Genomic DNA, 14,621 nt, shown 5'->3' on the forward strand with positions numbered 1-14,621 from the left:
ACTGCCACATAATAATGGCACTTTTTCTTTCCTGAAATAATGGCAGGAATAGTAATCTGTCACCTATTAGAAGGGGAGATGAAGAAAATCACATCAGTCAGTCGTATTTATTGAGCACTTACTGTGTGCAGAGCACTGTACTAAGCATTTTGGAGAGTACGCTATAATGACGGTATTTGTTCAGCGCTTCAGTGCAAAGCACTGTTCTAAGCACTGGGGGGATACAAGGTGATCAAGGTTGTTCCACATGGGGCTCACAGTCGAAATCCCCATTTTACAGATGAGATAACTGAGGCACAGAGAAGTGAAGTGACTTGCTCAAAGTCACACGGCTGACAAGTGGTGGAAGCGGGATTAGAAACCGTGACCTCTGGCTCCCAAGCCCGGGCTCTTTCCACTGAGCCATCCTGCCCATAACAAGCTTACAGTCTACTATGCCTAGTAGAAGTTTAATAAACATCACTATCAATCAATCAATCATATTTATTGAGCGCTTACTGTGTGCAGAGCACTGTACTAAGTGCTTGGGAAGTACAAGATGGCAACATATGAGACAGTCCCTACCCAACAGTGGGCTCACAGTCTAAAATATCACTAGATATTAGTAGAATAATAAACAGATAGGATAGGAAAATATGACAAGGGAGTTTTGGAGGTTTTTTTGCAGGTTGACTTTGCCCCTACCAGCTCCATAGCCTCCAGTTCCAATCCTTACGACTGACATTCTTGAGCCCTTGAACATGGCCAGGCTCACCGTCAAGCCCAGGCCAGAAGCCAAGAGTTACAGGACTGTTGTTGGGAAAAAAAAAAACCGCCGTCCATAACATCATCATCCATAATCATCAGATTGTTATTACTGATCATCCAGAAGGACATTCTGAGAATGGATGATGATGGAATCTCCCACTGGGAATGATGGATGAGCCTCGGTCCTGAAAACTTCAAGACCAAGAGCGTACGTGTGGGAATTGATTATCGGGCTAGTCTTCTGCATCACTGCCCGTGTTCTCGCTGCAGAAGGGGTGCAGCACATTGTGGTGCATGTGGAGGTTTTTTTTTACCTGCAGGACTCATTTAGAATTAAAATAACCCCAACATGGTGGCGATGCTGTGTTATAGGGCAATGACACCGCAGGCAGTTGCCTTGGTAGCTCTGACTCTCTCTGCTACTCACATTAATTGGTAAAAAGGACTACCAATTACGTATGCACCAATCACCTCTGGGTCAATGAGGGCAATCACATTTGCACCCTTTCTAAGCCTAAATCCTTGCATACCTTCCCACATTTTAGCTTAAACCATTTCAGAATAATTAATACTTTTAGACTGTGAGCCCACTGTTGGGTAGGGACTGTCCCTATATGTTGCCAACTTGTACTTCCCTAGCACTTAGTATAGTGCTCTGCACACAGTAAGCGCTCAATAAATACGATTGATGATGATAATACAGAGATGGATTATAAATGGATTTGTATTTGGATTTAAGTTACTCTGCTTCATTCTTTGCTCATCTGTAAAACGTCTCTTTAACCAAGGGAGTCCAAAGTTACTATTATATGGCTGAATTATGATATATACTTGCTGTTAAGCAGGTTAGAACTTACTGTTGTTCCTACTAATCTTATCATGATTGGAAAGTAGGCAGTCCCTAGATTTATTGCACAATTGGTTTCCAAGGGTGACAAGCCAAAACACTGTAAGACTGAACCAATTTCCTTAGAGGACCAACCAATATAAATAGGAGATTGATTCCCGAACCAAAGTTGGAGGCCCAATTTTATCGAAATTACCCAGATTTGTACACTCAATGAATTAGGGTATTTATATTAAATCCGAGGTTCCAGACCTTCACTTAATTGGAAAGGAAATAGAAGTGTCAATCCACCCTGGTGATGCTTCCTGGCCATCAGGTAAGCCCTGCGCACCCATCCCTCCAGGCTCTCCCACTGCATTCCCTCCCTTCCCATCACTAGCCCCACCACTGTCACCCTCTGCAAATTTTCTCCTCCCACCTTGGCTTTTAAAATTCATTCCCTTTGGCTCCCATGTGCCACCCTCCTTGCCCAATGAATCGGACCCCACCAAAGTCCTCGTGGTCCACTCTGGCCTGATCTTCTGCCAGCATCACTTTTTTCACATTTTTAGTCTTGTTTTATCATCATCAGAATTTGCCAACCTCTCCCGCTGTCTGTGGCCTGGAACCCCCTTCCTCCTCAAATCTGACAGACAATAACTCTCCCCCCATTCAAAGCCCTATTGAAGGCACATCTCCTCCAAGATGCCTTTCCAGGATAAGCTCCCCCTTTCTGCTTCTCTCACTCCCTTCTGCATCATCCCAACTTGCTCCCTTTGTTCTTCCTGCCCTCCCAGCCTCACAGCACTTATGTACACAACTGTAAATCATTTATTTATAGGTCTGTCTCTCCCCCACCTAGACTGAAAGCCAGTTGTGGCTGTTATTTTACTCTCCCAAGTGTTTACTACAGTGCTCTGGACACAGTAAGTGTTCAAGAAATACAACTGAATGAATGAATGAAGTTGGTTGTTGGGTTTCATGACATGGGAATTAATCAGGGAAAGCTTGTTGGAGGAGGTGGGATTTTAGGGAGAACTTCATTATGGAGAGGGATGTGGTCTGTTGGATTTGGGGAGGAAGGGGGGTCCAAGCTGGGGAAACCAAATGAGCTAGGAGATGGAGGCGGGAAAATCCAGAGCAAGAACAGAGACTCCTCTCTCTCTCTCTCTCTCTCTTTTTTTTCTTTTTGGTAATGGTATTTGCTAAGTGCTTACTATGTTCAGGCACTAAGTGCTGAGGAAGATACAAGCTAATCAGACTGGACACAGTTCACATCTCAGGGCAGCAAGTGAGTTGAGATCAGTAGAAAGAGTGGTGTTGATAGATGTGTATGTTTATATATAGCTTTGAAACACTGTGGACTAGTGAAAAGAGCATGGGCCTGGTTTGCCAGAGGACCTATGTTCTAATCCTGCCCCTGCCACTTACCTGTTGTGTGATCTTGGGCAAGTCACTCAACTTCCTTGCTAAATTCCCTCATCTGCAAAGTGTTATCTTCCTATTAGAGAGAGAGAATATGTCTTTGGGGTTTGTAACTGATAGCTCAAAGTCAGTTTTAAACAGATAGATATGTAACCAGGCAGCCAGTTCTGACCCTTTCTGGCTACTCTACCTATATTTCACACTAATAGATTTCTAAATTTATAAACAAATATACAATATTTATAAAATATAACCTGCATCAACTAATTTCTTTCTCTGTGAAGACTCACAGCATTCCCTGGTCAATTTATTCAAAATGTTTGGGCTGTTAAGGATAAGGCTGTTTATTATTGGACATAGTATTGGACATAGCTCTGCACATAGTAAGCGCTCAATAAATACGATTGATTGATTGATAAGGCTGTTTATTACTACTACTGCTAATTATATTAGAAGCAGAGTGGCTCAGAAGCAGCATGGCTCAGTGGAAAGAGCCCGGGCTTTGGAGTCAGAGGTCATGGGTTCAAATCCTGGCTCCACCACTTGTCAGCTGTGTGACTTTGGGCAAGTCACTTAACTTCTCTGGGCCTCAGTGACCTCATCTGTCAAATGGGGATTAAGACTGTGAGCCCCCCGTGGGACAACCTAATCACCTTGTAATCTCCCCAGCGCTTAGAACAGTGCTTTGCACATAGTAAGTGCTTAATAAATACCATCATTGTTATTATCCAGAGCTTAGTATAGTGCTTTGCACATAGTGTTTAATGTCATTATTATTATTATTATTATTATTATTAACAATAATGGTGATACTTATTAAGTGATGCTCCTTGTGGACAGGTTTAAATTTACGACTCTCTTGTACTTTTCTAAGCACTTATTACAGCGCTGGGCATGGAGTAAGCACTCAAATACCACTGACAGGGGATTGATTACTAGATGCTGAAAACCATATTAGGGACTGAGGTAGTATATTATAATCCAACTCCTACCTGCTTAGACTGTGAGCTCCGTGTGGGACAGGGAGGGTGCCCAACCTCATTATCTTGTATCTACCCCAGTGCTTCAAGGAGTGCTTGGGCAATAGTAAGCACTTAAAAAGTATCACAATTATAATCAGATAGGCCACAACTGCTAAAATCTATTATCAGAATTTGACATCTGAGATATTGCCTTGGCACTGAAGTTCAAAATGAAATCAAGATATGACAGCACTTCATTGGGTATCAAATTTGAAAGCGCATTAAGGCTGATCAGTCGGTAGTATTTGCTTAACAAATGACTGCATTTATAAACTTTCCCTATATCAAGAAACTTGGACATATGAAACAATAATCTTCTCACCACATCAAATTGTAATTATATTAAAGTTAAGGAATTGAGCGCGTATTATGGCCCAATTGTGTCCAAATGTTATATTTTGGTACTTTACTGAAACTACTCACCCAGAACGATCAAATTACATACTTATATCAGCATGAGTACAATGTACACTGTAATAGCGATAATTCTTCCACACATTCTTCCCTCGCCAATATTAACAGAAAAAAAAAATCACACAGTCCATTTGGATACACAGGCACAGAAACATATCACTATGCCAAATCTGTGACTTTCATATAAAATTATAGCCAGAATAATCCCTGTGTGAAATAACACCCCTACAAATATGAAAGCTTATTGTCACTATGGGGCCAACTTTTCACTTTCCAGAGACTGGACTTTGAGCTGGCAGTTAGGTGCCCAGTGACCTGGTTAACACTGGATAGTCTATTTGTCAGCTGCCTTTCCCTGGTCTGGTTCTGATACCGTAACCTCGTTGTGAGTAGGGAATGTCTCTGTTTACTCTTGTATTCTCACAAGTGCTTGGTACAGTGCTCTGGACCCAGGAAACACTCAATAAATACCACTGATTTTACATCTTTTTTATTATTTTCAATACTGCGCAACTCCGGGGCTCAGACGCTGCACCACACTTCACGCTGACCCGGGAAGGGAATGCAGAAGCTCTGGAGGAAGTGGAGGGCTCAAGGCTTCCTCTGGAGAAATTCTACAGATCATCTGAAATTCTCATTCTTCTGGAATATAGAACCCACGCTGTCATCACGTTACATTGCATGCCTGGCAGGACATGTGATGTCACGTGCATCCTCCTGTCCAGTATATAGAGTAGGCCCATGGAAGGGCCACACTCTCTGGTGGGGTAACCATCAGGTGAGAAGGTGAAAGCCACTCAGAAACTGCCTCCAGATATCCCAGAAGAGCATCCAGGAATGCACTGAGATATTCCCCAGGGATGGAACCAAAGATAAAGACTCGGAGAGGATCTAGAAAAATGGAAGACATGGGAGATGGGGGAAAATGCTGAGAAACAGGGAGAGGGATAGGACTGTGTAGGGTTTTCTTTAAAGACATCTACATCTTTTCCTTATTCAATCGTTTTTATTGAGTGCTTACTGTGTGCAAAGCACTGTACTAAGCACTTGGGAGAGTACCTTAGGACTGATTTGATGGGAAGTGGTAGAAGGGGGAGAGAGGTGAGGAAAGGCATTAAGAAGTAGTGACGAGCCAGAAGCCAGGGATGAGAGCCATAGTGGGGATATCTATCTCCCAAGCCAGCAACGGACTAGCAAGGCCCTGACACAGTCCTGGCCTTGATAAATAAGCCAGGTCCCTAGAGTCATCGTCCTAGAACCAGGTCAGAACACAGGGAAGCACATCGAGCTTGGAGCTGGCCGCTGGCACCTTGGGAGGAAAAGGGATGGACTGGGTGCTTACACTGTGCAGAGCACTGTACTAAACTCTTGGGAGAGCACAATACAACAGAAGTAGCAGATTCTAGACTGTGAGCCCATTGATGGGTAGGGACCGTCTCTATACGTTGCCAACTTGTACTTCCCAAGCGTTTAGTACAGTGCTCTGCACACAGTAAGCGCTCAATAAATACGACAATGAAAGCAGCAGACATGTTCCCTGCCCATAACGAGCTTAAAGTCAGAGGGGCTGTCTCTCCCATTTTCCTGTTCTAAAACCCCCGACACATCCCAAATGACTACTACTACTCCACTTCTTCCTACTCTGACTTTGCCGGATCCTCTTCTGCCACTGCCCCATCTCCATTTCTGTTCCTTTTCCGGCTGCTTCTAGCATCGAGAGCCTCGGGAGTCACTGCTGCTCCTCCCACTAATGATTCCAAACTTTGTTTGAGCCTGGGGGGCTAATTATAAACCCAGTGTGGCCCGTTTCAAACCCTGGAACTAGGAAGGCAGTGAGAGCTCTAAAGGGTCTGTTCCATGCACTAGATTAAGCACTGGGGGTAGGAAGAGAGGAAACCATTTAAGAAACTATTTGAATATTTTAAAAGCACCGAAATGCTTTTATCTCAGACCCTAAAGACATTATCTGCAAATCCTCATCGTTGTAAGCAAACAGAAACAATCTAATTGAAAAGTGAAGCTGGCTAACTCTTGCCATTCCAGTGAACGAGACTGGAATGACTGATTTATGCTCTGAAGAAAAAAGATCACTAAAAGATTCAGGACATGAGGGGTTCAGAAATACAAAATTGTGAGACACACCATTTAATCCAGAGCGAACTGGTTACTAAATGGAAGCACTTATGCCAAATCCTCTAACTCCCTGCACTGGCAGCAGGGAGTGGGGAGGGGAACAGAGAAGAGAGCCTTCACTGAGCCAGTGGCAAGAGGGATTGGAGAGAAGAAGGGAGAAATAACGGTAAATGAGCCGATCTGGCCTGAAGCCAGAGCACCAAGCAAAATGAGAGGAACTGAAAAAGGGGAGGGGGTGGAGGGAGGAGAGTGGCCCAAGGGCCCTGGAAGACTGACAACTAGTGAGTGGAAAAAAAAACTCTGAATAGAGACTGAAAGCATAGAGGAGAGAGAAAAGACACGGTGGGGCGGGGAGACAGTTTTTAACACATCTGAATAGTCTGAATTATTGCAATCCAACTAATGTCATCTTGGATATTTGGAAGGAAAGGCAGTACGCATTCCTTTATTTTTCTTATTGGAAACCAGGTGTCGACAGATTTGTCTTAGGATGGCCATGCATCTGAATAACTTCAGTGTGACAAATCCTCTCCCCCAAACACTACTGCTGCCAATTCCAGGCACCTAGATTCAAGATTTAGAAGCAGCATCACCTCAGGGGAAAGAGCAGACCTTGGAGTCAGAGGATCTGGGTTCTAATATTGGCTCCACCACTTATCTGATGTGTGACCTTGGGCGAGTCACTTACCTTTTCTGTGCCTCAATTCCCTCATCTGCAAAATGGGGATTCAATACCTGTTCTCCCCCCTACATACTCCGTGAGCCTCATGTAGACTTGGTTATATTGATCTATCCCAGCGCTTAGTACAGTGCTTGGCACATAGTAAAGCCCTTAAATATCGCAATTATTATTATAATTATCCTTCCTCATGTGGTCCTGGAATGAACAGGAAAATAAAAAGGAATGGGGATGTGAGTCCAAGCTAGAAACCCCAGGCCACATCTTCCACCCACCCTTTAAATATATATAAATATATATATATATATATATATATATATATATATATATATAGCATAAACATATTTAAGCTATACACTTCTTTTCCCTGAAGAGCCATGAAGCAAAACTAAAAGACACCCCCCCGCTCCCCGCCAAAAAGCATTAGCACCTGACAACTGAAAATAATGAAAGCATAGTGGAAACACAGCTAAAAAAGAAAAGTGCCTTTAAAAGGAACTTAGTCTTATATTATCTTTCACAAAAGAAATGCTGTAATAATGAAATAAGTCTATATCAAAAAGAATCCCAGAATAGTAAAGGGAACTTGGAAGCATTCTTTGGCACCAGAAATAAAAATGGGTTAGAATCCTCTGCTTTAATCAGGTTCATAGACTGTGACCTCTATGAGGACAGGGAATGTGTCTACCAACTGTTATATTGTATTCTCCCAAGCACTCAGTACAATGCGTTGCACATGGTAAGAACTCAAATATGATTGATGAATTCTCTAAATTCTTGTCCCAACATCCTAGAACAATCCCATATATTAAGTGGAAGGGAGTATAAAAGCATGCCAATTTACAGCAGGTGGTTTTCAATATTCAAATGACTTCAGAGATTTTACAGTCCTCTGACATCCTTGAATTTAAAATGATCGAAGTTATTTTCTTTGTGCATGCCGGAGTGGTAGACGGCCAACAACCGGTATCATGCTATTTACAATTGATCTGCTAATTCTCGGGAAAATCGTCTTGAGTGCACAACACTTTCTCACCCCCTACTGTCTGAGAGGTACTTTGATGCTCTTTGGAGTCTAATTTTAAAGCTGTGTAACTCAGTGATTGACCACTAATGGGTGAGAAAAAAGCTGTGAGATGAAGATAAACCTTTTGAAAGAAATGAAAAGTTGAGATCTAAAAAAGATAAATCAGAATTTGTTTTCTAAATTAAATAACAGTTGCTCTTAAGGAAAGGAAATAAGGCATTTTCTTCTACACAAGCAGCAATAAATAATAATGAAGATAAATGTCCCGAGGTTCATGTGTTGTGGAGGAAAAAAAAAGTTATATAAAAAGAATGCCTGTGGATACATTCTCCCTGAACTTGTTATATGAAATTATGGAAAGACTTTTTGAAATAAAAGAATACAGAAAAATTACATCACATTTCCAAGTGAGCAATCTGAATGAGCCTAGCTTGTGTGGAGTTCAGTGCTAGGATAATAGGCTTTGGACACACATAGAGGCTTTTCTTAGACACAGTCAGGAGTTAACTTTATCCTAGACCCCACCAAAAGCCAGGGATCCTTTCAAATAACTTATTTTTCTCAGGTGGGGGGAAGCATAGAGGGTAGAGGTAGCAGAAAGTGGACTTTGTTTTCATTAAAATGGAAAGAGAAAGGGTTTCTGAAAAGGAAAACAAAAAGCCACTGTGGTGGCTAAAGAAAACGTTTCACCTTCTCTCGTCCTAAGAGGAAACATGTGTGGTCAATTTACCAGCTAATGACAGTTAAAATTAGGTCGCAAACATTCCCACGTGCCTGTGGCTTTGTATTAGGTGATTTTAATTCAGCACAGAGCTTTCTCATGAGAATTCATCTGAACTGCCACTGCCAAGAGGAGTTTAGCATTTCTTCTAATCATATTATCAGAGAGGTCTTTGGCTAAGGTTCACGGCCCCACCGCCGCCGCCCAAACACCAACTGGGTAGTAGTTTGCCCAGTCACTTTACACAGTTCTGTCATGACTCTTCCATCATCTTTACCCTCAGTTAAATGCATCCTTCTGGTCAACTTCAGCATTATTGACTTGAACAAACGGGGAGCAGGTAGGGTAGTTGGAGGGAATACACTACATTCATTCATGGCACTTTTAAAGAGAGTCAAGCTCTCCCATTACATGGAAGTGGTGTTCTTGAAGAACCTCACATTCTAGAAAATTGAGAAAATCATGACGTTTCCAACGTCACCTACATGCACAAAAGCGTTTCTTCCAACACCACACAGTATCCAAACCAAAGTTGCTGGAAGACAGTTCCCTAATTCTATGGAAGCATTCTATCCAGCGCTTAGAACAGTGCTTTGCACATAGTAGGCACTTAAATACCATCATTATTATTATTGTTATCAAAAGCATAATGAAAGCAGATGTTTTGGCAGAATTGACTATTCGTATTTTAAAGCATGAGAGGTATTCAGAGATTGAGGACCCCTTCTCATGCCTCCCAATTCAAAATGGTGTTTGAGATGGGGGTCCATTTCAATCATGAAGGGTTTTTACACACAAATACAGGTTGTATTTTACCTCAGTGAGCGTTTCCTTTCCTTTATTCCTCTGGTCAAAATGGGAAGTTAGGTTAGTGCCTTCCTTGTTTAGTGCAGGAATTAGAATCAGTGGAGGAAGCTCTGAATTGAAAGGCGGGGATATTGTTCTCCCTGTCCCAGGGAGGACACCACCACAATTGAAAGGTGGGGATATTGTTCTCCCTGTCCCAGGGAGGACACCACCACAACTTTGAGAGCTTTGGCTTTTAATTTGCAGAATCTTCTACAGGCTCAGAAAAGTTAATGTGAGCTGAGAAGCACCTGAAAGGGGGCAAAAAAATCACTGATTTCAACTTGGAGGTGGAAAGTGAGAAGCAGAGAGATAGTGAAAGGAACAGTTGGCACAGCCAGGGAAGAAACAACCAGGGGAAAGTTACCAATATCACTGCACTTTGTCGTGAAACTCTTGATTAGTTCTCTCCTTTGTTATTCCCTAATCCACAGGAGGTAGCTTTGAGCAACAAATTGGTTCATGAAACGCTTTTCACAGCCAAAGATTGACTAAAATTAGGGCCTCCCTTGGGCAATTCGAGAAAGGAGATTTGTAGGCTAGTTTTCTAGAAGGGTTGGCTATCAGTCAATCACACTGAGCTCTTAGTATCTGTGTGGAGCACTGTACTAAGCACTTGGGAGAGTATGACAATTAGCAAAAATGCTCCCTGCCCATAATGAGCTGGGAAGTTGTCTGCTAATTGTGGCATTGTACCCTCTCAACGCTTAGTACTGCATTCTTACACATAAAACTACACAACCTTCCTTTATGCTTTGGCTATACGGCCCCAGACAAGAAGCATGCATATTTTTAAAAGAGAAACGATTGTAATTCCAGGTGTTCACAGGCTGACTAGTACCTAGTCTTCTCGGTCATACTTGTACTTCCCAAGCGCTTAGTACAGTGCTCTCCACACAGTAAGTGCTCAATAAATACGATTGAATGAATGAATGAATACATGAGTGGCCCCATGATGGAGCCTCTCTTAAGGAGAACAGTACTTGGCACATAGTACGTGCTTAACAAAGACTATTGGGTCATGGGTTCAAATCCCGGCTCTGCCAATTGTCAGCTGTGTGACTTTGGGCAAGTCACTTAACTTCTCTGTTCCTCAGTTACCTCATCTGTAAAATGGGGATGAAGATTGTGAGGCCCAGGTGGGGCAATCTGATCACCTTGTATCCTCCCCAGCGCTTAGAACAGTGCTTTGCACATAGTGACTGCTTAACAACAAACGCCATTATTATTATTAATAAGAAAAGTCATAAATGGAATTGAATTCCATCAGTGATAGCCTTCTCCATTCTTTCCAGTTTCTCCCTCTAGACTGCACGTTCATTTAGGGCAGGGAATGTGCCCATTTAGTGTAATATTGTACTCTCCCAAGCACTTAGTACAGTGCTCAGCACACCAAAAGTGCTCAAATACCACAACCGACTGACTGGCCAATCCCTTCCCTGCCCAGCCCATCCCTGTACCAGCCTTTTTCACTAATTCCTCTGTCGAAGCCAATTTTCACTCTATCTCTGCTAGCTGGAATTTTTTTTTTTAGGACGACAGAGGGGAAGGGAGGAAGAATCTGCCAGAGGAATCCCTTGAGTGGCTCTACGGTGGAAATGGTGGATATATTGGGTTGCAGACAGGAAGATTTTTTTCTCTACATTAGTGTTAACAATGCTCTTCCAAGGTTAGCGGGAGCAAGAGCGGACAGCGCGGTCAGGGTTCCAGCAGCCGGCAAGTTGTGGGTTCATCTGTGGGACTGTCACTTGGGACAATCTGATCACCTTGTAACCTCCCCAGCGCTTAGAGCAGAGCTTTGCACATAGGAAGCGCTTAACTAATGCCATGATTATTATTATTATCTCTCTCATCTTCCCCGGGTTTAAAAGGCATAATGCTCTTGTCTCCATCACCTCCTCTCCCCGACCTATCCGACCATGCTTCGTCTGGGTGTTTCAGCATTCAGAGGATGAAGCTCATTACGTCCACTTTTCCTGGAAGCCCCGAGGAAATGGTTCCTGGAAGGGATACCCCATTCCAATCACTTTGCCCAAGACACTAACCTCGCCTGGGCTAAAGCGGGAATATGGAAAGAGAACCAACCACAGTCATTCATTCATTCAGTCGTATTTGACTGTGAGCCCACTGTTGGGTAGGGGCCGTCTCTATATGTTGCCAACTTGTACTTCCCAAGCGCTTAGTACAGTGCTCTGCACACAGTAAGCGCTCAATAAATACGATTGAATGAATGAATTTACTGAGTGTACTCTGTGCACAGCACTGTGCTAGACGCTAGGAAAGTACAATACGGCAGTACAATTCAATACAGTGTGGCTGTACTGTAGAGAAGTACTAGAGAAGCAGCGTGGCTCAGTGGAAAGAGCCCGGGCTTTGGAGTCAGAGGTCATGGGTTCAAATCCCTGCTCCGCCAATTGTCAGCTACGTGACTTTGGGTAAGTCACTTAACTTCTCTGGGCCTCAGTTACCTCATCTGTAAAATGGGGATTAAAACTGTGAGCTCCACGTGGGACAACCTGATCACCTTGTATCCCCCCCAGCACTTAGAACAATGCTTTGCATAGTAAGCGCTTAACAAATGCCATCATTATTATTACTATTATTACAGCGTCCTCGGCGACCCTGAGGTCTTCTGCCATGGCTATCGGCCTGGGTCCGGAGGCTTGGGGCCTCAGATGCCTGAGCAGATAGCGGCTGAACACAATGTTCTCCATAGATGCGCTTAGTACAGTGCTCTGCACACAGTAAGCGCTCAACAGCACCTGTATATATGTGTATATGTTTGCATATATTTATTACTCTATTTTACTTGTACATATCTATTTTATTTATTTTGTTTTGTTAGTATGTTTGGTTTTGTTCTCTGTCTCCCCCTTATAGACTGTGAGCCCACTGTTGGGTAGGGACTGTCTCTATATGTTGCCAACTTGTACTTCCCAAGCGCTTAGTACAGTGCTCTGCACACAGTAAGTGCTCAATAAATACAATTGATTGATTGACTCGATCCCAAACGCCGATCGATTACTTGGTTCCCCTCCCATCGCCCTACCTGATTATCGAAAGGAGGCACAAAACTTGAGATTTCTTTATCATGGTTTTTGCTGAGCTCCTACTATGTGCCAAGCGCTGTTCTAAGGGAGAAGCAGCGTGGCTCCGTGGCAAGAGCCCGGACTCCGGAGTCAAAGGTCGTGGGTTCTAATCCCGCCTCCGCCACATTCATTCATTCATTCATTTAATCAATCGTATTTCTTGAGCGCTTACTGTGTGCAGAGCACTGTACTAAGTGCTTGGGAAGTATGTCGGCAACACACAGAGACGGTCCCTACCCAACGACTGACTCTGAGCCTCAGTTCCCTCATCTGTCAAATGGGGACTAAGACGGTGAGCCCCCCGTGGGACAACCCAATCACCCTGTATCCCACCCCCAGCACTTAGAACAGTGCTTGGTACATAGTAAGCGCTTAACAAAATGCCATCATTATTTTTTAGACGGTGAGCCCCCCGTGGGACAACCCGTTGTAGCCTCCCCAGCGCTTAAAACAGAGTGCTTCGCCCATAGTGAGCGCTTACCCAGTGGCATCATGATTACCCACGGTGATGACTGTGAGCCCACTGCTGGGTAGGGACTGTCTCTATATGTTGCCAACTTGTACTTCCCAAGCTCTTAGTACAGTGCTCTGCACACAGTAAGCGCTCAGTAAATATGATTGATTGATTAGGGTTCCGTCCCTTATAATAATAATGATGGCATTTATTAAGCACTTACTATGTGCAAAGCACTGTTCTAAGCGCTGGGGAGATTACAAGGTGATCAGGTTGTCCCACGGGGGGCTCACAGTCTTCATCCCCATTTTACAGATGAGGAAACTGAGGCCCAGAGAAGTGAAGCGACTTGCCCAAAGTCACACAGCTGGCAATTGGCAGAGCGGGATTTGAACCCACGACCTCTGATCAGGTTGTCCCACGGGGGGGCTCACAGTCTTCATCCCCATTTTACAGATGAGGAAACTGAGGCCCAGAGAAGTGAAGCGACGTGCCCAAAGTCACACAGCTGGCAATTGGCAGAGCCAGGATTTGAACCCATGACCTCTGACTCCAAAGCCCGAGCTCTTTCCACCAAGCCACGCTGCTTCTCTTCCCTAAGTGGTGGTGGCGGGGGAGCTATGAAACCACGGCAGGGCGCGGGGGTCCCTAGGGTGGCCGACCCTCGGGAGTTTGTACATATTTATTACTCTATTTTACTTGTACATATTTATTCTATTTATTTTATTTTGTTAATATGTTTTGTTGTCTGTCTCCCCCTTCTAGACTGTGAGCCCGCTGTTGGGTAGAGACCGTCTCTAGATGTTGCCAACTTGTACTTCCCAAGCGCTTAGTGCAGTGTTCTGCACACAGTAAGCGCTCAGTAAATACGATTGAATGAGTGAATGACAAAATAATAATGATGCATTATTATAAAATAAATGAAGCATTTATTACACGCTTACTATGTGCAAAGCACTGCCCCCTCCTTCCTCTCCTACTCCTCCCCCTCCCCATCTCCCCCCCCCCACCTTACCTCCTTCCCCTCCCCACAGCACCTGGATATATGCATATATGTTTGTACGTATTTATTACTCTATTTTATTTGTACGTATTTATTCTATTTATTTTACTTTGTTAATATGTTTTGTTTTGTCGTCTGTCTCCCCCTTCTAGACTGTGAGCCCGCTGTTGGGTAGGGACCGTCTCTCTATGTTGCCAACTTGTACTTCCCAAGCGCTTAGTACGGTGCTCTGCAC

General features: G+C 43.6%; 1 protein-coding gene across 1 annotated transcript in view; it reads right to left on the minus strand.

The window, feature by feature from the left end:
- Positions 1-14,621, minus strand: part of GPC5 (glypican 5) — an 809,030-nt gene that overhangs the window by 792,060 nt on the left and 2,349 nt on the right. The gene's annotated exons all lie outside the window — the stretch shown is intronic.

The sequence above is a fragment of the Tachyglossus aculeatus genome, chromosome 17, assembly GCF_015852505.1.
Source record: "Tachyglossus aculeatus isolate mTacAcu1 chromosome 17, mTacAcu1.pri, whole genome shotgun sequence".
NCBI classification, from domain to species: Eukaryota; Metazoa; Chordata; class Mammalia; order Monotremata; family Tachyglossidae; genus Tachyglossus; species Tachyglossus aculeatus.